Source organism: Aythya ferina (assembly GCF_964211825.1).
Source record: "Aythya ferina genome assembly, chromosome: 6".
In the NCBI taxonomy this organism is placed as follows: Eukaryota; Metazoa; Chordata; class Aves; order Anseriformes; family Anatidae; genus Aythya; species Aythya ferina.
In genome coordinates, this window is record NC_140303.1 from 3,313,698 (window position 1) to 3,341,124 (window position 27,427).

At 44.7% G+C, this 27,427-nt stretch overlaps 1 long non-coding RNA gene across 3 annotated transcripts in view; it reads left to right on the plus strand.

The window, feature by feature from the left end:
* The window catches only part of LOC311438920, a 132,090-nt gene that overhangs the window by 86,828 nt on the left and 17,835 nt on the right, over nt 1–27,427 (plus strand). The window contains exons 1-3 of one of the 3 annotated variants that reach the window (XR_014694430.1): nt 20,716–20,851; nt 24,420–24,601; nt 27,217–27,296. This is a non-coding gene — a long non-coding RNA (uncharacterized lncRNA). The other 2 variants (XR_014694431.1, XR_014694429.1) reach the window with 2 other exon arrangements.

Consider the following 27,427-nt stretch of genomic DNA (forward strand, 5'->3'; position numbering starts at 1 on the left):
GGGTGAGCAAGGCTGGGGCATTATGTCCATGTGCCAGATGTGGTCCCTATCCTGTCTCCATACATCCTCCCAATGGAAAAGGTCCAGGATGAAAAATCCTTGGATGAAGGCTCTCACAGACTCACACGTCTGAAATGGTAGGAGCTGTCTTGATGCTTTTGGGGTTTGATGCTTTCATAGATTTCAGCCAGGAAGAAGCTGGGAGTGAAGGACAAACCTGTGGGCTCTTCCCTGTGCAGTACTCCTTCGGAGATGCCAGTATCTGAGGTCTGAAGGGTACTCTGGTTGTGACCACTAGGTGAGAGAGTGCTTCTGAATAGGAGACCCCAGAAGGATTATTCCTTCTTGCTTTCACCAGTAAGATTGTTCCTTCTTCAGGTCTTTTAAAGCACATGCATCTCCCAGAGAGAGGGAAGGTAGGTCATCAGGAATCCAATTCCCTTGCTGTGCAAATGTTGAGAATAAGACAGGTCCCTACAAACCTTAAATACCTAGAAGTTACTACAATAAATAACCTTGCAAAACCCCAATCCTTTCATTATTTGTGTGTTTAATGCCTCATTGATCTCACCAGGATGAGTGATGTGATTTTAACAAAATATGAGTGCGATTTGCAGGATACTCAGGAAGTTCAACTTTTAGTGACAGAAACCACACCAAGAATGTTTTGTATACAAGAGAAAAAAAACAAAACAGAAACCCCTTAACTTCAAACTCTACTCAATCCTCAATCTCCTGCTCCCCCTCCCCCCAGTAAATGAACTCTTTTTAACTTTTTCTTATTGCATTGTTGATACTGCAGACAAACCTGTTACTGTATGTACTTTTTTGCTCTGATCTGCTACGTATATATATATATTTTTAAATAAACATTTTGATATTTATTTATTTTACCTAAATACGTATACACATACTTAAAAGTACAAATCTACTGTTCTTTCAATTGCCTTTACTTACAACAGAGGGAAAACACAACTTCGACTTTTTTAAATGCTTACTTAAATGCTTAATTTTTACTTTGGAGAGTGTGTGTCTGAAATCTGATTCTAGCTGCTAATTTTGCAGAGCTTTCATCCTCGCAGAGAGAATCTGAGTTTGGCAGGTCTCAGGAGTGTCTCCACATAGGCTGTATTTATGCGGTTGCAATCATACCTAGGGAATCTCAGTCTAAACAATATCACCATCATAATTCAGCTCCCAAGCCCGTGCCTGTTAACAGTCTGGGAGCCTTACCTCCTCTTTAATCCATTGATTACGCTTGATAATGCTCCTGCTTACAACTGTCCAAGCTGAGAATCCTGAGCAGACATCTTTGCCTACTATCCAGCCATGCCTTTATCAGTCCTTGGTTCACGTGGCACACCAAATTACTCTTCGCATTAGCATAAACAAAAGAAATGCAGTTTATGAACCATTAGTACGTTTACCTATATTTGTGTTAATTATAAGTACACCATACCCAAGTACTGATACAACTTTATTCTATAGAAGCCTTCAAGTAAAACAGTATTTATTGTGAAAGATGATTGCAGTTTCAATAACAACTCTTTCTTATTACTTAAAAACATATATTTAGCTAGATACCATGAACACTAAGTTTAGTTCACTTGGCAGCACTTTAACCAATGCTTTTATAATCTTTGTATTTAAAATCCCAAATAAGCCATAATTCACTGGCCATGCTGAGCAGTGACTGTATGTATCCTATGTTTTAGAATAAAAGTATAAAATTACAGAGATATGATCAATTATTTAAAAAATGTAAATGTAGTGAAATGGTGTAGAAGAGAACCACATTGGTCTTCATTACTCTGAAAACAGAAATTGCTAGGAAGCAGGGAAAAAAGCGATCTGTAAAGAAATGGTTCCTGGGGAGAAATGGCTTTTCTGCAAATGGCACTGAATGAATTCAAAAGAAAGTGGCTAACAAGGCATTTCCTAATAACAAGCCAAGGGTGTTTCATACCCTTTCATCTTTAAAATTACAAATGTAAAGTAAATGTACTCTGTTTTATCAAGGATTACTCACTGGAGCTCATGTTTTTCTTTGGGACTGAGCAGTGCGTAGTACAGTGCGTTGCCTGAGAGCCCTTCACTGCTGCCAGTGGATGTCTGGCACACTGTGTGGTGCTGGGGAACAGTGGGCATCCACTTGTACAAGAGCCTTTCTTTCACCCTCACCTAGGATATTCTCCTACAGCCAAGAGTTGGGAGCAGTTTGCGACAATCTGATGAAAAGACAACTCTGTGTTTTTTGGTTTCTTTCTTCCTATGGGAAGGAGAGAACCTGTAAAAGCCTTTTGAAAGAGCCCTTCTTTGCATTCCTTTAAAAAAGGGGGTTTTGCAGATGGTGCTCACAGGATGGACAGCCCCTTGGATTCAAGTGGGAGGTGGGGCAGGTTGTCTGTATGCTGGCAATGCCCCATGTGTGCTGCTGGCTGGGGGTGGCAGGAGGGGAGCAGAGCTTTCTGCTCTGCTGGCACCGCAGGGTCCTTCAATGCATCTCCTCCTTGTCCTGCCCAGGGCAGCTCATTCTGGAGCAGGATGGAAAGGTCCTGCCTCCACCGAGGAGAGATAAACTCCCTCCTTTTAACACTTAATTAGGGATAAACTCTCCCATGGGGCATTTGATCCGGATTTGTATATTCTGACAGCATGGAGCATTGGTGAAACTTTTTGTAAATTGCCTTGCTATGAATTTATAGCATTCATTGCAGCATATGGAATAAACCAAGGCTTTCTTCTAAAAGAGAAATACTTAACAATGGCAAAATAGGAGGAGATGCACATGTGGCCAACTGATAAATATATAGCTTTATAAAAATGTAAAGTTTTGAAATTTTGGTTATCACAGTGAGAATTTAGAATACCATGAACAATTATAGATGATCCATTGAGGCCTGGTTGCAGGAATGAGCTAATATTTCAATATTTTGGACTTGGGGTGGTGGTTTTGTTTTTTTTTTTGTTTGTTTGTTTGTTTGTTTGTTTTTTAATTTCCAAGATGCACAACATAAAAATAAACTGAAAAGTGGCGCTACCTAGTGGATGAGGAAACAAACTGGATACCATACTGATCACTGAAGGACAACATTGTCTTTGTCCCTTATTCTTCAGCTTCCTGCCTGTAAAGCAGCATAAAATTACTGACCTCCAAAGGAGCTGGGGATGTCTTGGGGGAAGTGACCACTCAAGATGAAGGCCTTTGGGAAACAGTGCCCCAGGGCTGGTCTTCTGCATACATTTCCCTTGACCTTGGTGATTGATGGTGGTGGGGTTTTTCTTTTTTTTTTCTTCTTCCTTTTTTTTTTTTTTTTTAATGTTGTTTTGATTCAGTTTGTTGGCTGATTTGTTAAGAATATGAGATTGCTTTGTAACGTTTTGTTTATTTTTACCCCATTCAAAGGCAGTGGAAGCTGTTGGCTGTCCTCAGCCAAGTAGGTTGAAGCAGTGCAGGTCTCGAGGATAATTAATTGCATACAAGTTCTAGGCATAGATGTGGTTGATTAGAGAAGAAAGGCTCTGTCAGTTTTGGTGGAGGGGAAGGATGTGGCATGAATACACGTGTTACCAGGCATCAGAGGACAAACGTGTCTGAAGAAGTTGTGCCACTGGCAGCACCTGACTAGTAGCTCACAGCCCTGTGAGCTCAGACTTCGTCATTTCCAGCGCTGTTGGAAATGCCTGGTAATTTTTCTCAGGGTGCACGTTTCCTGTCACTTTGCTGTCCAAAGGGGTGGTTCTGCTGTCCATTGCAGTCCCACCTTCCCACTCCCACCCTTGTCATGGGGACAGCACCAATATGTGTGCTGTAGCACAGCTGAGAGACTTTCTGTGTCCAAAACAGGATCGTTTTGGCCAGGTTAGTCTGTAGCTTGATCAGATCCTGGATCTAGTGCCTGACACAGCTGTGTCAGTGTTGGTGCTGGCGCAGGGGATGGACAGGAACCTGTACCGAAATGGGATTGTACATTTCGGTACCTTCATGAAACCAGTCCCTGGGACTTTCAGTGAGCTGTTTATTTGTTGGGCAGTTGTCCTGGCTTCATTTCTCCTCCCATTTCAGGTAAACCATTGAGGTAAACTATTATCAGGAAAGCCGCCCTGTATCGTTGTTGCAAGCCTTTTGAGTGAACAGCAGCAGTTTTGCACTTGTGAATTTTCTTCCATTCCTCTGAACTATATTCTAATTCGGAGTTTTTCATCTTTCTGTTTAACAGGAAAGATGCCTGGTCTAAAAATATAGAATATGGCTCCAGATCCCTGTTCTGAGAACAGCTGGTCACGTTCAAAATGATTGCCTAAAGAAAATAGCAAATTTGAAAAGAAATGTGAATTTCTGAATGATGGCAAGTGGCAGGCAGGCCTGAGGTAAGGCAGCCAATTCCTGGATGACTCCAGTGCCAGTGAGAGCGCCAGCACTTTTGCCTTCCCTCTTTCGCTGCAGAACTGGTGCTAAGGTTTCGCTTTCGCGTGCAACCATTCCCCAAATGGTTAGTGCTGGAAATAACAGCCCAGTTCCAACGATGACACAGGTGACATTTTCAAAATCAAAAACTGGGACAGTTCTGTAGTGACATTTTTAGGGTCCCAAAATATCACTGCAAAAGACGAACGTATGCTTAAAAAAACATGCTGATGTCACTACTGCCAGTGTCTGCTTCAACTCTGATACATGCTTACTTCCCTGAGCGCACGGTTTCTTCCAGTTGCTTTAATTCTATGTAAATTGTGTCATGAAACACTGAAAGTGCTGTTAACGTTCATTCTGGTCTTGTCTGAATCACGAGGCTGAACCAATTTAACTCAAATTAGTTCAGTAAACCAGTGGAACAAGCATATAGAGTCTCCTGGATTGCTTAAACTCATTATCTTTTAGCCCACACGTTTGATAAGTCTGTGATAGCTGCCCACAATGCCGGTTTTAAACGTCATATTGGCATTTATGCCTGGGGCTGCCCGGGTAGGAAATGGCACACCTCGTCACACTGCTGGGCTGCCCGAGCAGTCCCTTCTCAGCTCCTTCTCAGCTGCCGTGTTTGGAGGGGCTGCGTGCTGCTGGCTGCTCTCTGCAAACACAAAATGACTCCTGCTCACTCCGGGGCACTGCCTTGAGTGAGTGTTTTGCAGTTAGGAAGGAATGAAGTGTTTTGGGGTTTACATTGAAAGTGGAAAAACTTGTAGATCTCTGATGTGCTGAAAGAGGCTCCTGGGATGCTGAGCTGTCATACAGGACAACAGCGGTCTTGCTAAAACTAGAGTCAGTGGTCCTTTTATTTTATCAGTTAGAAACCAAAATAGTGTTGCATACAAACTCACAGATCCCACTAATTAGAAGTGGAGCTTTTTGTGTCTGCCATCAAAATACAGTAAATCCTGGAGGTTCTGCAAGGAGTACAGAGTTTGGGGTGAGGTGTCAGAAGGAAGCAGGGCTGGATGAGGTATTTCTGCTAATGAAATACAAAACACATTCTCCTCAGAGATGTCAAGGCTTCCTATGAGCTGAGATAATTGACTTACTATAACAACTTTGTGACAAAGGCAGATTTATACCGATTTGCAGATAACCTCTGAGCTGAAGACGGCGGGCATGGCATGAGGCATGTGGTGGGGATGGGACCGGGCATGGTGGAGGAGCCCACACTGCTCCGTGATATGCTAGGAGGAGCTGCAAGGCTCTCCGGAGCCAGCAAACATACCATATTAATTTGTCCAGACCCCTGAGCTTAAGGACAACTGCTTATAGTGCTTTACAATGCTAAGTGTACACAACGAAAGGTGACAGGTACACAGAAGTAAATTGTAGGCATCTTAAACGTATCGGCTCTACCCCTCATTACAAAATGGCTTTTCTGCTGATGGATATTTCCTACAGTGTTTGTCAAACAGTAGGTTCATGGCTTAGTCAGGGACAAAGTTATTAAGGACATAAAACGCCATCTGGATGATGCTAATAAACATAAAACCTAACCTTCAGATACACTGCTGCAGTGACCAGACTGTGCCAGACCAGATTACCCTTTGTTTGTGTTAAAATGTGAGCCCTGTACTAACCCTCTTGGCTGCCCAACCTCATATGTTTTACTCTGGAAACCTAAAATGTGGTTATTCCAATGAGACAACCAAGTGACCTGTCCCTGGCATCTTACTGGAACACGGTCTTGAACAGGCTGGTTTCCTAGTAGAGTTTCTTTTTTAGTTTCCAAACAGTTGGTGGTTGGTTTTAAACTTTTATTTAGGATTTTTGTTTCTCAGTTTAGTTGGCAGTTCATGTGGCGAGGAAAAAAAATTAAAACCCTCCTGCACACTGAAAAAAAAAAAAAAACACAAACCTATCCTATAAATTCTTTTTGGATTTTTTTGTTTTGTTTTGTTTTGTTTTTTCAAGAAAATGATGGGATTTTCCATTCAAAATGTATTCTGTGCTGTTGCAATGACCCAGCTATCGTTTTACTCCCGGCACCTCTTAGAGAGTGTATAGCTGTAAGGTACACAAGAAGGCCATGCGAGCCTAACCCTAAGCTACCCAACATTAAAAGATGTCTTTCCTCTGGAATTTGATCTTCTGTCTGTGACAGGATGTGGTTTGTCAAATGAATCCGCGCTTAACACTGGCACTTGCCACTAAGAGCCAGTCTGTGCAGGCAGACATTGCATTGGCTTTGCAGTTCCTCATTCTAGATATCCCAGCCTTGTGGATAGCAGGTGAGAGGTGCTGATGAGGGCAGCCCTCCTGGTGCCCCCACAGCACTGGCCTCTCTGAGGCTGGGAGGCCCAGCTCGGGAGACACCAGCTCCAGATGCACGGTGCTGTGCTCTCCTGTGCTCATGGCCAGGACCCCTGCACCCTGCAATCTCCCCCTTGTCAGCAGCAGCAAGATAAATATCGGCTGCTTCACCAGCCTGGGCTGATTTGAGCAGACCTCTAGACAAATGCAGATTCATGTGTTATTCAGTGCTATGAGGCTGCGAGGAAGATGCACACATTAAGGTGTCCAAATCTGGTGCCAGAACTAGTCAGATGCTTCCCAAATGAGCATGCACATGTGTGAGAATGAAAATGTTACACTTAAAAAGGACAGAAAGTGAAGTTTGCTGTCTAACCAGAGGCTTCTTCATGCTGTCAGGCTGATTTTCAGCCTTGTGTATGGGATGTTAAAATACGCAGGACAATTGCAAAGTGTCCATAAGCCAAGCCTTTTGGAAAAAGTCATGGTTCCCAATGTACCCAGCAAGCTTCCCAGCAGTTGAGTGGCTAAATAAGCTTGCCACTGTCACTTGTTACTTTTCAGATAGTATTTTTTTGGGGGGGTAAACATGCAACACTCTGAGCCATTCTAATCAAATTGCAAGGCAAGCAGCAGCAAAAGTTTGACCGCTTGGCAGCATCACTGTGTATCCACAAGCCCCAGCAGTAAGTCTGGCCTGGGGAGACGGCAGCTCTTGGCACTTCTTTCTCCCCTTTCTCTGTATATGCTTAGTATTACAAAAGTGTTCTCTACAGGAGCAAAGGGCATTTCCCCTGAGCCTGCAACAGTCACAGGGATAGCTCTAGGAGCAGGAGTGCGAGCAGCTGACTCTATGAACTGGTGTTAATGCTAATTATCCCTCTGCACCTGAGCACCTCTGTCACAACCATCCTTTAATGCTCACTCCAGCCTATACTTTAGCTATGTAAGTTTAAAAGTGCCCCCTTCCTTCACCCCTGAGGTGTCAGCTGCAGGAGGTCTGCTCTGCCTTGCTTGGCTAAGAGTGCTGCCCTGACATGAGCACCCTCACCTCCCCAGGGCAGATCAGTGTGGCTGTGGGTCCTCGGTCACTGCCCTAGGTCCCGGACATGCCCGCTGCCCCCAGGATAGCCCAGTCTCATAGGAAAGAATGAACAGAGAGTTTAAAGCAAGAGTGTTGGTGCTTCAGCTCAGAGCGTGGGTTTCCACCTGGGCTTGTTCTCAGCTCCCTACCACCCCCAGCATGAGATGGGCTCCTCAGTGCCCTGCAGCAGCTCAGGCCAGGCCAGAGCAATGTCTGCATGGAAAACACTTCGCTTCTCCTCCTCTGGCCCCTCTGCCCTGTCCCCTACAACCTGCACTTGGGATATGGCTTTTTGCATACTTCTGGTCAGAGAATTGAGGTGCAAATAACGTGAAAATGTGAAAACTAAAGCAAATCCTATGCATGAAGTTTTAATAAGTAAGTCATTTGATGAGTAAGTCATTTGTAAAAATTCTCATTTGTCTGAAGCCATTATGGGTGTATGACAGTCAAAGAAAGGTATCATCTCTGGTTTTCATCCAATATATCCTTTGGCTCAGACCTTGTCTTCCTTTTCAAGTGTGTATTGCCTTTAGTTGTCTCCATGTGTAGAGGATTTTGCTTCAGGTGCAATAAAGTAGCAATTTTTGCAAACAAAAAAAAAATCTTCCTTATGAAAATCAGTTGCAATTTAATAATTCATGGAGTAATATTCAGAACAAGAAACATCAGAATAGAACTTAACTAAATATTCACAGTTTGGGAATATCCATGTTTACTTGCTAATGCTTTTTGAAAAATATGAGCCCAAATATAGGAAATCTGTGCTATTATTCATTACAATTAAATGGGCTTTGGTTCTCGGAGACTCCCACTAAAATCTGCACTCTGGTGAACAAGTCTGTACTAGATTATTTAGTGTCTGCTATTAATAAATATTTCATTGTGGTGATGGAAAATATTTCTTTTTCTTTGTGATACAAGCCCATTTTTTGCATCCTGAAGAATTTTTAATTTTTTTTTTTTTTTTTCCCTGGGATGGGACTTTCATGTGCAGGCAGTCACTGAACTGCTTTAGCGGCTTGTATTGGGGTTAGTTGGCTGGTGTGTGTTTGCGGCTGTGTGGTAGGCAGGGGAAGGAAGTGGAAGAAGTGATAAGAGTCCAAATAATGCTTCGGAAACCGCCTCCACTTCAGAGGCACTGAGATGCTGCTGAATTCAGTCAAAGCTCCTGACCTTAAACAAGGATTTCAAATGGAGAGGCCTTTTCAGTCAATGGTCTTTTTAAAGCCAATGGAAAACAAGTGAGTTTTCCAAAAGCCATTTTTCAATGGAAATGTTTCTTTGCCAGAGGTACCATGAGTAGTCACTTCCTGCCACCAGAACGGGATTGTATTGTGTGTCAGGGGAGTGAGGTGAAGGGGGAAACCTGTCCGAAACATTTTCATGTTTCACCATAGATCCTTGGGAAAGCAAGAAAATTTCTGTGAAAAACATCTTCCTCACCACCCTCCTCCCCATTTTTGTAAAAATATCTTTGGGAGATAAAGAGACAGGAAATTCAGGGAAGAAGGAGCAGGCAATGGGTTTCCTGGCCACACCAGCTTCCTGGCTCCAGGAGCAAGAAGTCTGCTGTCCTGCAGAACTTGCTGACTTTCCCATGCTTGTTTGACTCTATGACTTCAATGGGCTATGTGGATCCAGGGGTTCTTTCTGTGCCACAAGCAAATGCTGAGGTGATCATGTGTGGTCTTTTCTGGTCTCCTAAGGTAGCTTCTCAAGAAAGTTTCTCCAGCTCTGCGCAGCCCCTTCCATTGATACCTTTACAGGAGCTGTGCATGGGAGTCAGACTCATCCCTGGATAATAGTCCAACACTCATTGAATGTGTTGGAAATTTTCTGTTCTCATCAAAAAGAGCAAGAGCAAGCCCACCTCAGGCAGCTGGCTGAGATGCCCACTCCCTCTGAGGAATCAATTTTCATGTTATTTGTTTGTTTGGTTTTTGTTTGTTTGTTTTAAAAAAAAAAAAAAAAAAAAAGACCACTGAGAGTCAAACTAGCAACTCCAGGCTAGCTGTGCTCAGAGTGCAGCACTGCCAGAAGATGCAGGGAGGGAGAACACAGATAGAGGGAAACAAAACACATCCCCCAGCTTCTCACGGCTGAGCTGTCCAAAGCAGCATTGCCTGGTCCCTTCCCTGCCTTGGTCTGCATTGCTTCCTCAGTGTTTAAGCGCCTGGCACAGGCTGAAGAATGTCATTTATCTGCGTACTTTGTGGGGTGTGTTTATGGTGGAGGCATGTGCTGAGGGGCTAAGGGCACTTAGTTCAGGAGTTTGTGGAAAAGATGATGATAGTTCCAAAATCTAAAGGTTGCTGGTGTTTTTTAATTCCTCCATTACTTCAGGCAATTGATTCCATTTTCTAGCTGAAGAAGAAGGCTTTTTATGTTGAGCGAACCATATTCCAATGTCCTTTCATTAGTTATATTCATTAATGAACAATCTCCCCTCCCTTCTTAGCACCTCCTATGTGCCCACAGTGTAGTGGCCATTATGTCCCTATACCAAAATCACACACCCTTAACTGTTTTTAATAATCTGCGTGTGGTCTGTCTGTCTGTTCTGTCTGTCTGGCACAAATTTCCGAGGCTATTAAAAAGGAAAAATAGCATTGGCTCCTGTCAGTGAGACGAGGGAAGATTTTCAAGGTCAAATCCTGCAGCAAACTGCTTTCTTTCACAAATGTGAGAGACTTGTAAGGACCCCATTCACGTGATAAATATTTATGATTCAGGAAGAGGAATTCAAGAGCAAGCGAAATCTTCTGACGCTGACTATCGTGGGAATTTTTGCGGAAAAGGACATGAACAAAATTAAGGGGAAAACCTTCAGCAATTTTAATCATTTCAATTGCATTTTCTCAGCAATTTACTTTTCACTTGGGAAAAATCCTTTTCCACTGGAAATAGTGAATGAGAGGGATTTTTTTTTCCCTTTCCAGACTAAGTTCCCTATATTAAGCTTGTAAATCCAGAAGTGGGACTCTGTGCAAAATGCTTTTGCAGTAATGGGTTTGCTGGCATCCCTCAAAGCTGAGGGACTACATGAATTTGCCAATGTATGGATCTGTTTTCCTTCATTCCAAGTTTCTCAGCTGACTTGTAATTACATTGCATGGGAGGCAAATATGTTTTCTTGGGGTAAACTGAGATTTTGAGCCAGGGAAGGAGTAAATTCTCATTCTTTTTTCCTTCCTTCAAGTAGAAGCTTAAGGAGATGGAGACCACTCCCTTTAGACTTGAACGTGTTTCTTTGCCGAGAGCATTAGTTTTGGTTAGGGGTTGAATTGCTTTGAGTAAATACTCCAAGTCTGAAACCCAAGTATCCTAGAATAGACTGGTCAGATCTTATTAGCAGCTGGACATTTCCAGACAAGTCAGGAAGTAGCAATCAGCTTGATTCCTGTGCAATGTTTGATCTGTAGGATCCTGACTTATTTCCCACCAAAACAGTTTCATTTTCATCTCTTTTTAGTAAGTCCTTGTGTTGCTTAGACTTCTCCCTAAAAAATGAAATTTGGTTAAATTTAAAAATCTGACTATTCAGAAACTTTCAGTAGAAAACATTGTTACCTCCACAGAGATGTTGCTTTGGGGATGCTGAAGCATCCACTCCACCACGTCTGACAGAAACTGATGGGGAAACTTCTTATTCCCAAACAGCTTCTTCCAAAACTCATTCTTCATCTTATTGTCTCTTCTGGCCTTCCCAACTGCTTCTCATGCCCCAGGTTTTAACCATGGTCTCCAGTACCTGGAGGACCTGTACGTTCTTCCAGAGAACCAAGAGCAGGGCCGAACAAAGAGAGCAAAATCCCAGGGAATACAGGGAAGTGGTATCCAGCCTCACCCTCCCCAGCTCGGTAATATTTCCATGTAAAAACAAATCTTCCAAGCGATGCTCTCAAAACACAGAAAATCTGTTATGTTGAGTATTCAGACAGTTCATCTGAGCATGGTGTGTGGCATTCAAGAGCCCCAGCGTGCCATTGCTGAAGGCTTCAGTCCTTTGGGGAAATCACGGAATACAGGTTACCTTCATCTGTGCTGCAGAAAAATATCGAGTTGCCAGATATCTAAAGGAAAAATTATCTTATTTCATGATTTGTAAATAAATCAACTGCACTGTTAAGAATAGTAGCATCAGAACTGAAAATCTTAGAAAAAAGGATTTCAGATAGGACCTGCAATCTATCCTCTTGGCAAAGTAGCAGCCCATTTCTTCTTGACACTGATATGAAAGCTTTATAAGCCTTGGTGTGTTCATCCTGAGTGGATGAAGAGGGTGTTTTATCACTCAGAAATAATGTTTGGCAACACTACAGTAAATGCAGTTCAATTTTAAGTGGAGAGACTTAGGCAGTGACAAGGTCAATGATCTTATTTTAAATTGATATTTACTTAATACCACTATTTACTTGATTAGTGCTTGCTCTATGTATACCAGGTAGAGGACAGATATTACGATCCTGCTAACAATAGCAAAGTGTCAGTGAGATGAAGAGGGAGTGAGGAGCAGTGTGGATGCTCTGCCTGCTGTCCTGAGGGGCTGGCTTTGGATGGCTCACCTGGTCCTGGCTCCTCTGAGCACGTTCTGCACGGGGAGGCTGTGAGGGGGACCAGCATTGCCCCTCTGCATCACTGCCTGCTGTGGGAGCGAGGAGCATTGGGGTGCTTTGTGAATCAGACACGTTTTCAAATCGTGATAATTTGTCATTTATTAAGACTGCATTTTCTTTACTTTTTTTTTTTTTTTTTTAAGAGATTTTTCTTCTTCTCAGCTTATAGATGGCAAAGATTTGACAAAGCTTCCTATTGCCATACAATTTAGTGTGTCTAGGGGAAATCACAGAGATGGAACCAATGAGCCACAACTGCTCTCAGAGTGTCTCTCTCTTCTACTTGTTCAGTTTCAGGAGCAAAGTCAGGTAAATAACTTAAGCTGACATGCATTCACATTACCTATAAAGGGCAAGCGTGCTCCATGCCCGGCTGGATGTCTGCTGTGAGTGTGCCCTACATGTCCCGTGTGTGAGTGTAGGGTGGTGGCACTGAGCCCCTAACCCGAAAGGGGCTCTGTGTGGGGAATGTGCATTGTGTGCCCCATTCTCAGCACATATTTAATTGATCAAAACCCATGGCGTGTTTATGTGTGGTGGATGAAGTGCTTGCAGAATTGAACTTAGCCAAGGTTATTTGCAGAGACCACAGGGAAACCAGCCGCCATGACTGCCGAGATGTGCCACGCATCTACCAGCGTAATGCACAGCAGCAGAGCGCAGCTCAGGAGTAAATGCGTGCCATTTCCCCAGTACTCGGTAGGCCTCCTTCCCCGTGACTGCTAGGCCTGCTATCACATCTCCTTTGGTTGAGATCAAGACTTAATTCACTTTTGGCTTAAATCCAGTTTTTCAGCTCCCGCTGTCTGCAGAGCCATTTCCACTGTCCTGCGTGGATGTGCACACAGTCACTGGCCCCATGGCCCTGGGCTCTTCTGGCTGTCTCTGCTGCCATGGGGCAACCCAGAGAGCTCAGCAGGTGAGGCAGAAGCGAGGTGTTTTGTGACAAAGCCATTAGCGACCGTCCCCGTGGCTGGGTGGCACAAATGCCCAGCAGTGGGAAGCAATGGGAAGAGACCCTTGTTGCAGTGCGTAGGCCCCAAGCTGCTGGCCTGATGGAGGCCTGCTCCCAGCACCTTCTCAGCATGGCTCCCATCTCCTCTGGGCAGGTCCTGCTCATGGTGGCTGGGGACAGTGGCATAGCCTGTCTGTGTGTGGTGGGACTTAGGTTAAAACCACAGAATATCACGCTGTGGGCTTTGTCTTTCGGTGCTCAGAGACCAGCACAATCTAGCATCAGCCAAAGTAAGAGCTTCTCTGAGACAGATACAAAGCCTGCTCTCGTAATAATTTCCCCTAACTCCGTGTCTGCTCAGTGCCAGTCCTAGGAATGAAGCCTGAAAGCTGAGGGACCCACAGCACTGCCTGAGGACACCACAGCTCCGCACTCCCACCCTCACCTAAGTTCTGCTCTGTGAGAGACAGAAAGCATGCCTCAGGCTTTGCATCCTTCTCCGCTCACCTTGTTTGGGTGTTCGTTTGCACGCAAGATGATTAACCTAACAACCCTGGGGGCTGTCTGACATCGAGCAGGGCAAACCCCCCAGGAGTTCATGATGCACGGGGTGCCAGCACCCAGGCTCGCAAAGTTTGCAGAAGCTAAAAACTCCCTGCTTGCAAGCCATTTTTGCCATTAATCTGTGTATGACACTTACATAAAAATAACCATTTCCACTTTCTCTTCCCTTTGAAGGAAACCGTGCTAATAATTAAGCCGTGTGCCAGAACAGTTAAGGAAGAGCAGATACTGAGCTGAATTCTAAACAAAAGTGTAACAGGAAGCAAAACTGTGTTTTCTGTCTAATTTTCTCAGATGTTAGGGCCTATTTATGATCTCCCTCATGCCTCAGAAACCTCACTGAAATCAACACATATGTGCTGTCATGCAACCTGGTTAAATTTAGCAGGGGATGAATTTTCGTTTAGGACAACTGTTTGCTCAAAGCTGATATTGTTTCGGTTTCAGGAGGAGGTCTGGGCTTAGTCATTACTAATCCACAGCCCAGAGGGCTTTGTGACCATCGGAGAACGTATTCCAAAATCTCCTTGTGTGCCCTGGCACAGGGGGTGCCCACTGCCCCATGGCCATAGCACTGGGGGCCAGATCCCCAGCTGGGGTGCCAGGGCTGGCCTCTCCCCAGAGCCAGTACAGCCACAGGGTACGATCCCATCTGCCCCAGTGAGCTACGCCTAGAAGTTACCAACTTTATTTCTGAGTGGCCAAAATGTGAGGAGTAAGACCAGACTTTTCCCAACTTCAGAGCCACCAAGTGACTGGTTTTTTTGTTTGTTTGTTTGTTTGTTTGTTTTTCCTAGAGAACAGGAGAAGTTGCACTGTCCTCTCCTGCAAAGCCTGCAAGCTTTGAATCTGCATCTTCAGGCTGTGCAGGAGAGGAGCCTTGGAAGGGAGCTGAGGTGAGCACCGCCGAGCATAGGCACATGGCTGCTCTTGCCTCTAGCACTGCTGCTACCGTCCTGCGTCAGAGCTGACAGCTTGTCCTTGCTGCAAAGTCCTCTGCTACATGCATTTAATCCTGAAAAAGTGGGACTGATGATAGCAGCCTAAGGGGAGACTACAGCAGGTGTGAAACTGAGCAGTCCCACCCGACCCAGTGCTGCTGTGCTGATGCATGCATCTCAAAAACCAGACCATTGTTTTTCTCATTTTGCATTACGCACCACTGATTTCAAGGCTTTCGGTTTTGTCTGAAGATGGTGCTTAATAAGTTGGCTCTTAGGAGGGGAACCCTACCAGTACTACCTTTTAATGAACATTGCTGCTTCAGTGTACGTGGATTTGTACAACCAAGAGAGAGCATATGAATAGTTGGTAACAGCTGGAATTTAATTCAATAAATGAACAGAGAAAATGGAGGTCTGACTAGTGAGATTAATTATTGGCTTTTCCATCACTGAGCTCATGAGCCACATCCAATCCAGGCCAGAGAAAGAAATAAAGCTTTTGATTAAATGTAAGGAGCCGTAAGGAAGCTCAAGTATGAGCAGGCCAGCTCTGCTCCACATGTGCTACACCATGGCATGAGAAAGTCCAAGCTCTGTTGCCACTCGATGGAGAAACACGAGGGAACTGCAGCATTGTGCTGGCACAGCCCGGAGCCACACTTAGGTCCCTGTGCCCTCTCATAGGAACTTGACTGAGACAAGCTTCTCAAAGGATTTCCCTCGTAACAGCAACTCCAGTCAATTTGGGGGGGGGGGGGGGCAGTTGTGGTGCTTTGTTTTTTTTTTAACCTAAAGCATCAGCAGACCCCGAACCAAGGGGATTGGTTTTTGTAAGTTTGAGATTAAACAGAGATGGCAGTTTGGACATACTAAGGAATTTTTTTAAATAAGGGCATTTTCATTGTTTGCTGTTACTAGTTTCCCCTAAGAGGGGATGGTGTTACCATATGTGAGAACAACTTGGGCTAGAAATCTCGCATCTGTTTTATCTACTTGCTCTTGCTGTGAACTAGTGCGTTTGATTAAAGTTCTTAAGCTGTACGCTTACTGCTGGAGCTCTTCTGTTTGAAGTGTTAGGAGTCTGAAAACTTCATTGGCTACTTTAAATCTTATGTACTTAAACCCTGCGAGGAAGTTATTTTTGTTGGCCATTTCTCAAGCACTAGCAATCTGCTTGGTGATGTGTGAGATGCTAATATCAGGAAACTTTCTTTCTCAAATAATTTGCACTAGAGAAGGAGCAGATTCAGTGAGACAGGGTGTAGCCCCGGGCCCCTGTCGTGAAGTCAACAGGAGATGTTTTCCTTCTCTTTAACCCAGGGTGGCTTTTTGTTTCACACTGAGGAGTTCTGGAAGAAGCGGGCTGTTGGATTGCATGTGGGCAGGGAGGTTAGGGTCGAGCATCAGACCATGCGAACTGCCTCCCTGAGTCAGACCAGGTGTCCATCTCATCTCAGCCCCCGCTGCATGGTGGTGGCTGCTTGGAAAAAGGCTACGGATCATGTGTGGCAGGCAGCGGTTTGGGCACTGTGTGTGCAGGGGGCTGGGGACCACAGCCCTGGTGCTGCGTGCCCCACATGCCGCACAGTGCTGAGCACCAGCGCTGCGGTGGTGTCTGCAGCTCCGCAAGGGACAGATGACAGGCTAGGTCTGCTCTGAGTGTCCCAGAAGTCGCTGGGCTTGTCACTTCTCCAAATTTTGATATGCATGAAGATTCTAAAAATACTGCATGTTCTCACAAAAAAATAATAAATAAAATAAAAATAATAATAAATTGAAAACCATTAAGATTCACTAAGGGTGCTCACCCTGACCGTGCCTAAAATCAAGGGAGCGTCCACTGAAGAGAGTACATACTCTTCCTATTTTAACCCACACGAATCTCACTTAACAACTTCCCCTGACAGACACTGTCTCTATAAATAAGTCCCCGTCACCTCCCCCGGGTACAGTAACACAGTACACTAGAGGTGTCAAACATACGGCCCATAGGCCAGATCAGCCCACATATGTACTCAGAGCTGACAGAATCTAATCTTTCATCTCAAGAAAATGAAGTCTCTAGACCTCAGAGTTTTGAAGGAGAAAAAAAAAAAAAAAAAAAAAAAAAAAGCTTCTGAAAGGAATTGAATATAAGTTCAGGAACATCTGCTTGAAGCTGCGGGCAGCCAAGCACAGGGATGGACAGCAGGAATTTGTCATTGGCTTCATTGGGATGTCAGGGCTTTGGGAGGGTTATCAAGTCCTGCATTTTTTTCTCTGGCTGAGAGACCATAGTTCAATTTAGCACCTTAAAGAAAATATCAGTGTGCATTTATGGCGAGTTAACCACTTGTTCTCTACCTTTTGCCGACACAATTATTGAAAAGAATTCCCCTCCATGGTGCTTATTTCTCATTTCCCTTTTGCATCCCACTCATCTACAGACAAGATCAGAGACTGCTTCTGGGCTAATCCAGCCACAGTCCTCAGGATCCAACCTCCTGGTCACCCTAATAACATTCCTGACTGCCTCTTTTGTCTTTCCTGAACATGAGTGGTGGTAAGAGCTTGCTGCATGGTTGATGAGGTCCCCTGGCCTTGAGCAGTGCTGTTACACTGCCTTACATCTGGGGGAATTACCTTACCTCGCCTGCTGTAGCGGACTCTCAAGGCCAGGTGCTGGTGACTCACACACGTCCTGTGACCATCTCCAGCCCTTCTCAGCTGATGGGCTCCCAGGGCACAGCAGTGCTGCTGCGCTGAGTCCTTACGAGCTACCATTTGGCATGCTGTGCTGTTGAATCCCGCCTCATTTCTCTCTCCAGACACCACGCCCCTAACTGCCTGCTCATCCACTTCTCTGGACCAGAAATATCCACCCCATGCCCTCTTTTTCTCCAAACTCGTTACATTGATCCATCCATCAAAAAAATTAAAAAAGCATAGAAAGGATGTTTATGATTTTGTAAGTTGAGTTTTAGATACTTTTTTTTTAATCTTATTTATTTAATTTTGTCTTGTAAAATGTTAGTGGAAAATTGAATTGTTTTCTCTTGCAAATTTTATTTTATTTTATTTTATTGGGGGGAAGGGTTGCCATCTTGATCTTTTTAGGTCAAGATATTGACCTAAAATATTACTTTGATATTACTTTGATAAAATCCAACGGTTCTCCTGGTATCCCAGCTAAATCAGGAGAAATCCCTTCATCTGGGGCTTGAGACACCACTCTCTGCCAAGCGCACTGCCCAAAAGCACATTCATTTGAAGTGAATTTGAAGCAGTGCGAAGAAGCCCAGTTATTAAGTTCTGCTCCTTGCTCCAGGCAAGTCTATTTTTTTCCTGATTGGGCCTCAAAGCTCGTTAAAGGGACTCTTTCTGCCTTCTTCCTTTCATGTACAAAATGGCTTTAGCTGCTCAGCGCTCTCGGTTCATTATTAAGCAGTGAGGGAGCCATGCTGTGCTCCTCCGGCTGTCTCGAGGGGCTCTGATGGTGTTTAAATGTGACTGCTGTTTATGTAAGCGGTACATTCCCATGCACGGCCATTTGGGGCACATGCAGCCTTTTCAGCTGGAAACCAGGAGAATCCAATTGGGGTGAAACTGGAAACCATTGCTCCTACAGTGAAAGCGCCATCGTAAAGCATTGACAGAAAGGTAGAGGCTGGGTCTCTTACTGTTCAGTCTCATTTAGGAGACAGGCATTCAGCATTGCCTCACTCAAAACCTTACTGGGGAAAAATCATCAAGATAGATCTGTTTTCAACCACAATACTCAAGTTGCTTTCATTTATAAAGTCAGGTTATTTCTACAAGAAGACTTTTGCATGAGGCATAGAGTGCAGGCCAATATACCGCGTTCATTGGGGCTGGGAAAACCAAAATGACTTTATTTTTTGACCCTTGAAAGTTTCTGATATCTCCATTTGGTTTGGATTTTCCCAATCTCCAACATGATGCTGTAGCTGAGTAGAGCATATGGTCCTAATAGATATTCAGTCCAGATGTTAGTTGTCTAATATGTATCCTGAACGGCTGCGCCGAGCAGCATATAAGGAAAGCTGGTGGAGCAGTTAAATAAGGAACATGCACATTCCAGTATTCTCACCAGTTTACTAAAGTTAAGAGTTCCAGATTGCAATACCTCCGGTTCTGTCACTTTGAATTTCTGGGAAATGTTAAGAGCATGAAACTCGCCGTGTGCTCTCGGAGCGGGTGGGGAACGGGCCCACCTGAAACCTGAGCGCAGTGGCGAGCCTGCACCACGGCCTGTCCTGCGTCACCTTGCCCTGCGGCTGGCAGCAGGGCTTCCATGGTGGCCAGTGGCTGTCCCCTGTGCTGCGGGAGCTGGGACAGCAGGAGGGGCCTGGGAGGGGAAGTGGGCCGAGGTAAAAGCTGCCACCAAGTGAGGAAGGGAGAAAATATCCCCCCGGCACCTCCTGAGCCCAGGGGCTGGGCCCTGCTCTGCTTGAGCAGCGGCTGTGCGTGGTGAGGGTTTTAGTTCTGGCAGAGTGTGTGAAACTGGTTATGGACAGAGACGCAGCATTAATCCTGCTGCCGAGGGAAGGGCTGTGCTCCAAGAGGCAGCGCGAATGCCCCCCACCAGTGGGAAGAGCTTCAGTTGGAGCTCACATACTGCTCGGCACAAGAAAATCCCACCACAAATTAGAAAGCTGAGGAAGCCTTCATGTTTTCCCTGCTGCTCAGAGAGCTATTTATATTTTAGTGTTCGACATAGCACGTAAGCTGAGAGCAGACCCGCTTTTCTTCTCCCATGCTGTGCCGCCTTCGTCGCACTGAGGTGGGGCCGGGGCTGCTGGGGAGCCTCGTGCTGCTGGAGACAGGCGTGAGCAAGGGGAGAGCTGAGAGCAGGGTGAGCACAGCCCACCTGGTTCACGGCAACTGGAAGGAGGCCGAGACATCTGGCGTGCCCCTCGTTCCCTCGTCTTTGGCTGGAGCTGAAGAGCGATAAATCTGTGTGATGCTTCACTACTTAGTTCTCTGGGCTAGACTTCAATTTAAGAATAGGGATGGGGCTATATCTGCTGGGTTCCTTTTAACAAATAAAATCTTTCTCTTTATCCTTCCTCTTCGTCAGGAAGATTCACTCCCTGTAAGAATCCCCCCATAAACTGTGACCAGGTGAGGGTCCTGACCTTACTCCTTGAGTCCTCTCAGCTCAAGCCTTGTTCTGATTTCAGTGGAAGCAGGACCCCACGCCAGCAGATAAGGCAAATTGCTTTATAGTTTTAACCTGCGAGTGCAGCTTACTCAGCAAGGAAATTAGCAGCTTCAAACACATGCACAGGTACACACAAACCCTCTTATTACTCAAGTAAACCTGAAAGTAGTTTGAGAGCTACAAGTTTATTGACTGGGAAGTCAATAAAAAGGATTAGCTTTTAAGATTAACAGTAAAACTTGATTGCTGCTTTCAGCAGCTAACCTAATAATTTCAGGAACAGAGACTCTGGGAGCTGTAGATCACACACAAAAACTTGGTGAACATCTTTGAAACGGAATGTTTTTTTACGCATGGATGGAAATAATTTAAGTCACATAAAGCAGCCTAGATATGCTCTCCTATGTGTGTTTTTTTTTTCCTTGTCAAATAGAGAAGAGAAGACTTTGACCTTTTTAGGAACAAAAGGAAAGGGTTTTCTTTATGAGAAGTACTCTTTAGTGATTAAGTACAAGTGTCTCATTGTGTTAATTCTCAAGGTCTGAGCTTATTAACGTCCAATTGTTGATTGAAGGTATTGTCTGCAATTAATGCCCGTCAATGATGTTTAAATGTGATGATAATATTTCATCAGAAAAGGTAATATTGTTGATACATTGCAGCCCTGAGAAATCACCAGAGGGTTAAATGCCACACGGAGGTCAGCAGTCACATACAGATGCTGTTGGGTGCCATGCCAGACTCTCGCCCATCATCCCTGTTTGCTCACTAAGACTTTGCCAGCTCTATGGATGGTGGGTTTCTAGTTTGGGTTAGCCCGGGGAGGTGATGGAAGGGATGCAAGAGGAACATGACAACAGAGCTAACCAGTCCCAATAGCAGTCTTCTGATGGTGGGACTTCTGGGGTAAATGCTCAAAACTCTCCAAATTCTTTCTCTGTGGCCTTTAGAAGAATCTATTTGACTTTTCTGTGGGGCTTTCACCTTTCTGCTTCACAGCTTTGAATGACTTCTTAACTTATGAGGCAATTTGAGGCAGTACTTACACTGAACATGCTTGTGTTTCACCCAATAGTGTAGCTGTGTGTCTTCCCTTTATTATATTAACATCGTGACTATGGTGCCCTGAATGCTGAAAGGAATTTGCTCTTCTCAGCTCCCTCAGCCTCAAGTGAAATCTTAGGTTTGAAGTGATCCTCTCCAAAAACCGTCAGAGTGATGCAGAAGGGGCCTTGAATCCTCTTTTCAAGAGCAATGGCTGCTGCTTGGCTGGGAGAGATGCAGAAGAAATGCCTACTTTGCCAGCTATCACAGCAGATAGTCAAAGGCGGTGAGTGTGTATTCAGTAAAAGGAAGAGTTGTCTTCAACAGCTCCTCGGAGGAAAGGTAAAGAAAAAAGAAAAAGAGAGCAAGAAGCAGGAATGAAATTGTAACTGAGGAAAAATAAATAATTTCAGTGCCTATAGCATGCATATAGAAAACATAGTAGCTATATGTGGGTGTATTGGATTTTACTATTAGTTTGTTACTCAGGGTCATACCTGAAGCAAATCCTGTCTTACTGGAGCCAAGTAATTCCAGTGACCTGGCATTTGCTCCCAGGCTTGGACTTGGGGCAGGACTAATCCCTGGCAGTTCAGAGGGGAGTCTGCCTGCTTCCAGTGGGAAGGAGTAGTTGAAGGAGTCTAAGGCAGAGCAAGAAGGATCAGTGGACTGGAGCATCTGTGCCTGTGATGAGCCTTCTCATCCACCTTCACTGATGCTCTATGGAAATACACTTCCATCACTAGGAATCACTCCTCTCTGAGGACAGTTTGATATCCAAAGCTGTTGTCCATCTTAAAATAGGCTCTGACAGGTTCACTGCAAGGTGGATCTCTCCCATGGTGGGAAAGGATCTCTAGAAAATGATACAGAAATTACTGCATTTTTTCAGTTCTGAATGAATCCAGGTTTTCCAGTCAAGGTGCTCTCACATTTCTGGCTCAGATTTGTCCAGCCACACCTGAGTTTAAATGCTTCAGGATTTGAGTGTTTAGTGTTCAGTCTCCAGCCTTCCAGGATGGCATGGCCTGTACCTTTGGGAAGTATATTGCTATGTTTTCATGTAGAAAAATAAAAGCTTTTGTCCTCTTGTCAGAAAAGTTTCCAATAGATCATTCCACACAAAGCTGTGGCAACGATTGAGCCATTAGGCAGCTCCACAAAAGTTTTCTGCTTTCATTTTCAGTAGGTCTGCAAGAAGAAAAAACAAGTTTCAGGTAATGTTCACTTGTGCTTCTCCAGAACTTAGCACTGAGATGCCAGTGAAAGACACTTCTGCAATTTAGTAAGTATTAAAATCTCATTCCTCACTGGGTGCCAATGGAGGTTTCCACCCTCATGCTAGTAGATCAGTCTTAGTGCAAACTGGTCTCTGCTTTTGTGGGCAAGCCATGTCAGTAGAACTGGGACACCATCAGCCTTGTGTCTTTAGAAGTCTTGCCCTGTTTGCACATTGAGTGTAATAGTTTGGCACTGAGGTCTCCCTTCCAGTGTCTGTGCTGTCTTTGACTGATTTGACCCACTTCCTTTGTGTTGTTCTGGATTTGGTCAGGTCTCTATTGACAGAAGGGTGCTTTTGGAGGCCTAATCTACATCTCCACACAGTCAGTAAAAGGGCTCTTGTTGAATTCAGTAGATGTTAGATGAGATCTTGAGTGTCTTTTACTCCATTATCTTTGGCGTCTACTGCATAGGGAGCACAGCTTGCAAGCATTCCAGAGCTTCTGAATTTGCCCAGCATCTGCATTCCAGATAACCAAGATGCTAACTTCTTAAAAAAAAAAAAAAAAAAAAAAAAAAAGGTGCCTATAAACCATCCTGGAAGTTTACGTTACATCAAAGTTCATAAGAATGTATAACTGTTTCATTCTGCTCCCAGTCTTTCATGCACAGTTCTAGGTTATCTTTTCTATTTTAGGAAAACCTTTTAACATGATTTGGGGTGACATAAAACAACTTTGCTGACAGTGTGACAAAGATAGTGCACTCTTTCAGAAAAATCATTGTGCCTATTTAAATATTAGGCTTCAGCTTGTTAGTGAAAAATGTGTCACACACAGCTTCTTTTTTTTTTTTTCTTTTTTTTGGTATGTGGGAAAATACAGTACAGATTTTGAAGTTTAAGAAATCTGGCAAATTACAAATTAGGATAATAATTCATGGGAGTAATAAAATATCAGACTTTTATTGCAGTATTGAGAAGGGCATTAAAAAGCATCTGGGAACTTGAGGTTTGGAAAGATGGGCTTTGAAAGACTTGGTGGGTTAAATATTAATGTAGAAAATATGGCATCTGTAAATGCCTGGAAATATGCTAATGGGGTTTGATTCAGCCAAGGATCAAGCATTGCTCTGGGGTGCTGAGTGCCTCCAGGAGCTCCTGCTGACAAAGGGAGCTGAGGCACTGCAGCACCTCCTGAAAGCCTGCTGTGCCTGGGACCACTGTGCTCCAAACGAGCATCCCAGGGGCTCTCGGCATCAGCCAGGCAAGCCAAGGGGGACCTGACAAGGCGAGAGACCCCTGAGCAGCTGAGGTGCCCAAGCTGGGCCCCAGGTGGCCAGGACCTGTCTCATGCAGTACCAGCAAACATGGGGCCTGTGGGGCAGGACATTTGAGAAACCAGGCTGAAGGAGAAACGAAGGCTGTTATCTCCCAGGCCATGTGGTCTGGTGCCCTCCGCTGCCAGGCTGGAAGTGATGCCACCACCGTTACCTCCATCAAGCTGAAAGAATGGGGGCCAGAGAAGCTGCTCGCCCCCAGCATGGTGGGAGCGCGAGACATTTTGCTTCTGGCACCAGCAGGGCTGGGAAAGGAGACCCTCACGTTCTCCCTGTGTCCTCTGACTTTGGGGAGTAGTTACAGTTGTCCTCCAATACAGCCATGTTCTCTTTTTACCTTAATTCCACTTGTATTTTTCAGTCTGCTGTTTGTTTAGATGCTATGGTCTTAGGGGAACTGAAGTCCTCACTCATCAGCCTTTTATTGTTTGCGCTGAGGAAACCAGCCCTCGTTAGCAGTGGAAACCTCCAGAGGCATGCGCTTTTTATGCTGTTTTTCAGCATGGAGAACAGCCTTTCTGACTTACTGTCTTTCTGAAGATACTATGAGTACAGAAGGAGACTGGTAAACTCAGACGAGCCACCCTTCTGCTCAGCCACCACTTCTTACCTGCAGTGGGATGTCCCAGATCCGTGTCCCTCTCAGCTGGCTGGCTCCGGCAGCAGCAGGTCACCAGGGCTGTGTTCCTTTGCTCTAAAAACACCTTCATGTTATTTATACTGTTATTTTTAATACCCTCCTCCTCTCTCTCTCCACAGTCCAAGGTTGCCCTTAGATCACTGAAGGAGTTGTTGTACCGTGTGCTGCGCATCATCTAGGAGCAGCAGCAGAGCTGTGGTGGTGCTCAGGGGTGGTGGGCCCTCCAGGATCTTCTGGCCATCAAGGAGCCTGTGGGGAATACCAGGCAACCCTCCCGAGATGCCAGCACCGTTGGTGCGAGGTAACGCAGGCCTCCAAGACTCCAGGGTCTTTGTTAGCACTTGTCAGGGAGCAGAGCGGTGAGGGGGTTGCGTATTGCATTTACTGAGACAGAATAAATACGCCTCAGCTTTCTGGCATTGATTTTTGACAAAGGATTCAAGAAGCTGCAGCTGTGCTGGCTTCCTCGTCCCCTCCCCCGCTTTATTACAATGCGTGTTGTTCTGAAATACTCAATTCAGCTATAAACAATCTACTCTATCAACAACATGCTTTTGCACTTTTTGAAATGGTGCTTTGAGGCAGATAAATGAAAGTAAGTATGGCAGCTTGCCAGTAAAAATCCTGCAAACTGTATCATCACAGGGGCACTGACAAAGACAGCACATTATTTTATTTACTGTGGAAACTGAAAATCCATTTCTGCCCATACAATAGCTGTTTATTTCATCTTTGCTTGATGTTTGTTCTAATCTTACTTGACACTTCTAGATAGTAATGGTTCACAAGCTGTTCAGATCAGTGCTCGCAGGGCTCCATCAGCCAGCACTTTTTGCATGTTTTAGAAGTCCGGCACCCTCTTTTCTGGCATGTGCCCTCTGGCCAAGAGCAAGAGGCTGGGCACAGGCACAGTACTGGGGAGGTCCTGCCAGTCTCTGTTGCAGTCCCCTGGGTTCAGTTTGCACATGCACCTCTACTAGCCAAAATGTGCACAGGAGCCTCTCGTGAATGCCTTGCAGGAGGCTGACCCGGACAAAGGAGCTCCTCGGTTTTTGAGTTTTTCTTCCTAGATGCTTAGTCTGTCAGATGTTGACATTGACAGCTGTCTGGATGGCAGCATGCATCCCATATAAACAAAACTGATTTTGAAATGTGGAGAGAGGAGGTGACGGGGTGGCTGGTGTATTCCTGCTCCGGCCTGCTGGGCTCAGCCTGGTGCTGGCGATTTCTTAATCCCGACAATGTGTCCTCTGGCGGCGTGGTGGCCCTTTCCCCAGCTCCCGCATTGGTGGAGCAGCTCCTCTGGCACCACTCATCACAATGGCTTGGAGACAGGAGAAAACCCGGCTGGGGAAGAATGCTGAAACCGTTTCAAAAACCTCTGGAGAGAAAATTAGTAATATTTTGTTTTCCTGAATGGTTTCATTGAAATTTAGGGAAAATAATTGCAGTTGAAAGATCTCAGCTTTTGTTGTTCTGTTCTTTATTATTTGTTTTTGCATCCTTTCTTCCCCCCCTCTCCTTTGTTATCCTCTATTACATTTGCCACCACAGAAAAAGTGGAAAGTAGGGAGAGGAAGGAAGAGAAATAAAAATTTAATTAAGAAAATTTCCAACTTTCCTTTTCCAGATCTGGTGAAAACAGTTTTTTTCATTAACTTTCAGATCTTAATGATGGCCTTTTATGACCAAAATTAGCTGAAAATGATTCCAAGCAGATGTATTTAACTCCTGTTTGGTTACCTAGCTATTTCTGTGGAATCCAGCTTTCTCCTTTGACGTAGCCAGAAGCTCTGCCAGATACATTTTGCTCTGAGGAGTTCTCCCTTCTGCTCATCCACTATTACCCATCACGCTGAACAGCGAGGAAACTCCTGAAGACCCTTTGAATACTGTTTTGTTGGCCAGCTTAGATTGAACTTCCCCCTTTCATAAGCTTGTCCATGCTAATGCCTCTTCTTGTGTCCCATTTGTTAAAGCATAATGGTGTTTTTATGCAAGGACACATTCTTTTCACAGATACTTTGTGATTCTCTATATTCTACATTCATGGTTACATGAGGAAGAAAACTCATATTGAAGGAGATGCACCAGAAGTGGAATAGCAGCCAGAGTCTCTGTATCCCAAAGGGAAGTACAGAACTTCATAGCACCTGGAAAACTTGCTGAATGGACAAAAACAGACACATTCAAAGCCACCACCCGTGGTCCACAGACAGCAGATACTTGGTGTTTATGGTAGAGAAGATGATTGCACCAGGCAGCTTAGATTCAAAAGCAGAGAGGCTGGTAACAGCCCTGTTGTACAAAGCCATTGCTCTAAGGAGGCAAAAACGTGGCTGTGGACAGGGAAAAAAGCTGTGTGTGTCATGAGACTGGAAGCTGGGCTGGGGAGAAGGGGAACCTCTAGCAGAGGAAGGGTGGCTGAAGAAGTGATAATAAGAATTATGCTTTCTGGAGAGACAGATTCCTATAAATCTGTGGGCTCAGCTCTGCTTTTACCAATCTCTCTTAAATGTAATTTTCCATCTGGGAATAACCTGTAAGGTGAATGTACAGTATAGCTGAGGGCTTTCAAATGAATGTCAGGCAGATAGGTGGGTGTTGTTCTTCATTTTCTCAAATGCAGGATATACCTAGGTGCATGCATTTTTGTCTGTTTTATCTTACCTTGACTGTATTCAAAATAAACTAGAGCTGACAATTACACATATGCGATGTACACTTGAGACCTGCAGTTGTATTTGCAAATTAGCCTAGGGGACTGTGATGCATGTCTTTGATTAATTTTAGCGGTAAAGCATCCAAATCTCTTACACAGCCTTGCAATGTTCAGCTATAAACAACAGCCATACTTTATTTCAATGGTCCTTCTTACTTTGATTTCAGAAAGCATTTGTTGATCTCTGTTTTCAGCCTATCAAGCTTCAGAGCTGAAAGGAGCAGCCCTTCCTTTCTGCACAAACATTTTCCTGGAGAGTTTCTGATGGTGGAAGGTATGCACAATATTTTGGGTATACCCCAAAGCAAACTCAGGCAGGGAAGGGCTATTTTTCAGACCAAAGGGGCATCTCTTTGGCTGATGCTGTTCAATAGGCTCTGCAGGAAAGCCTGGAGAGGGTCTGCC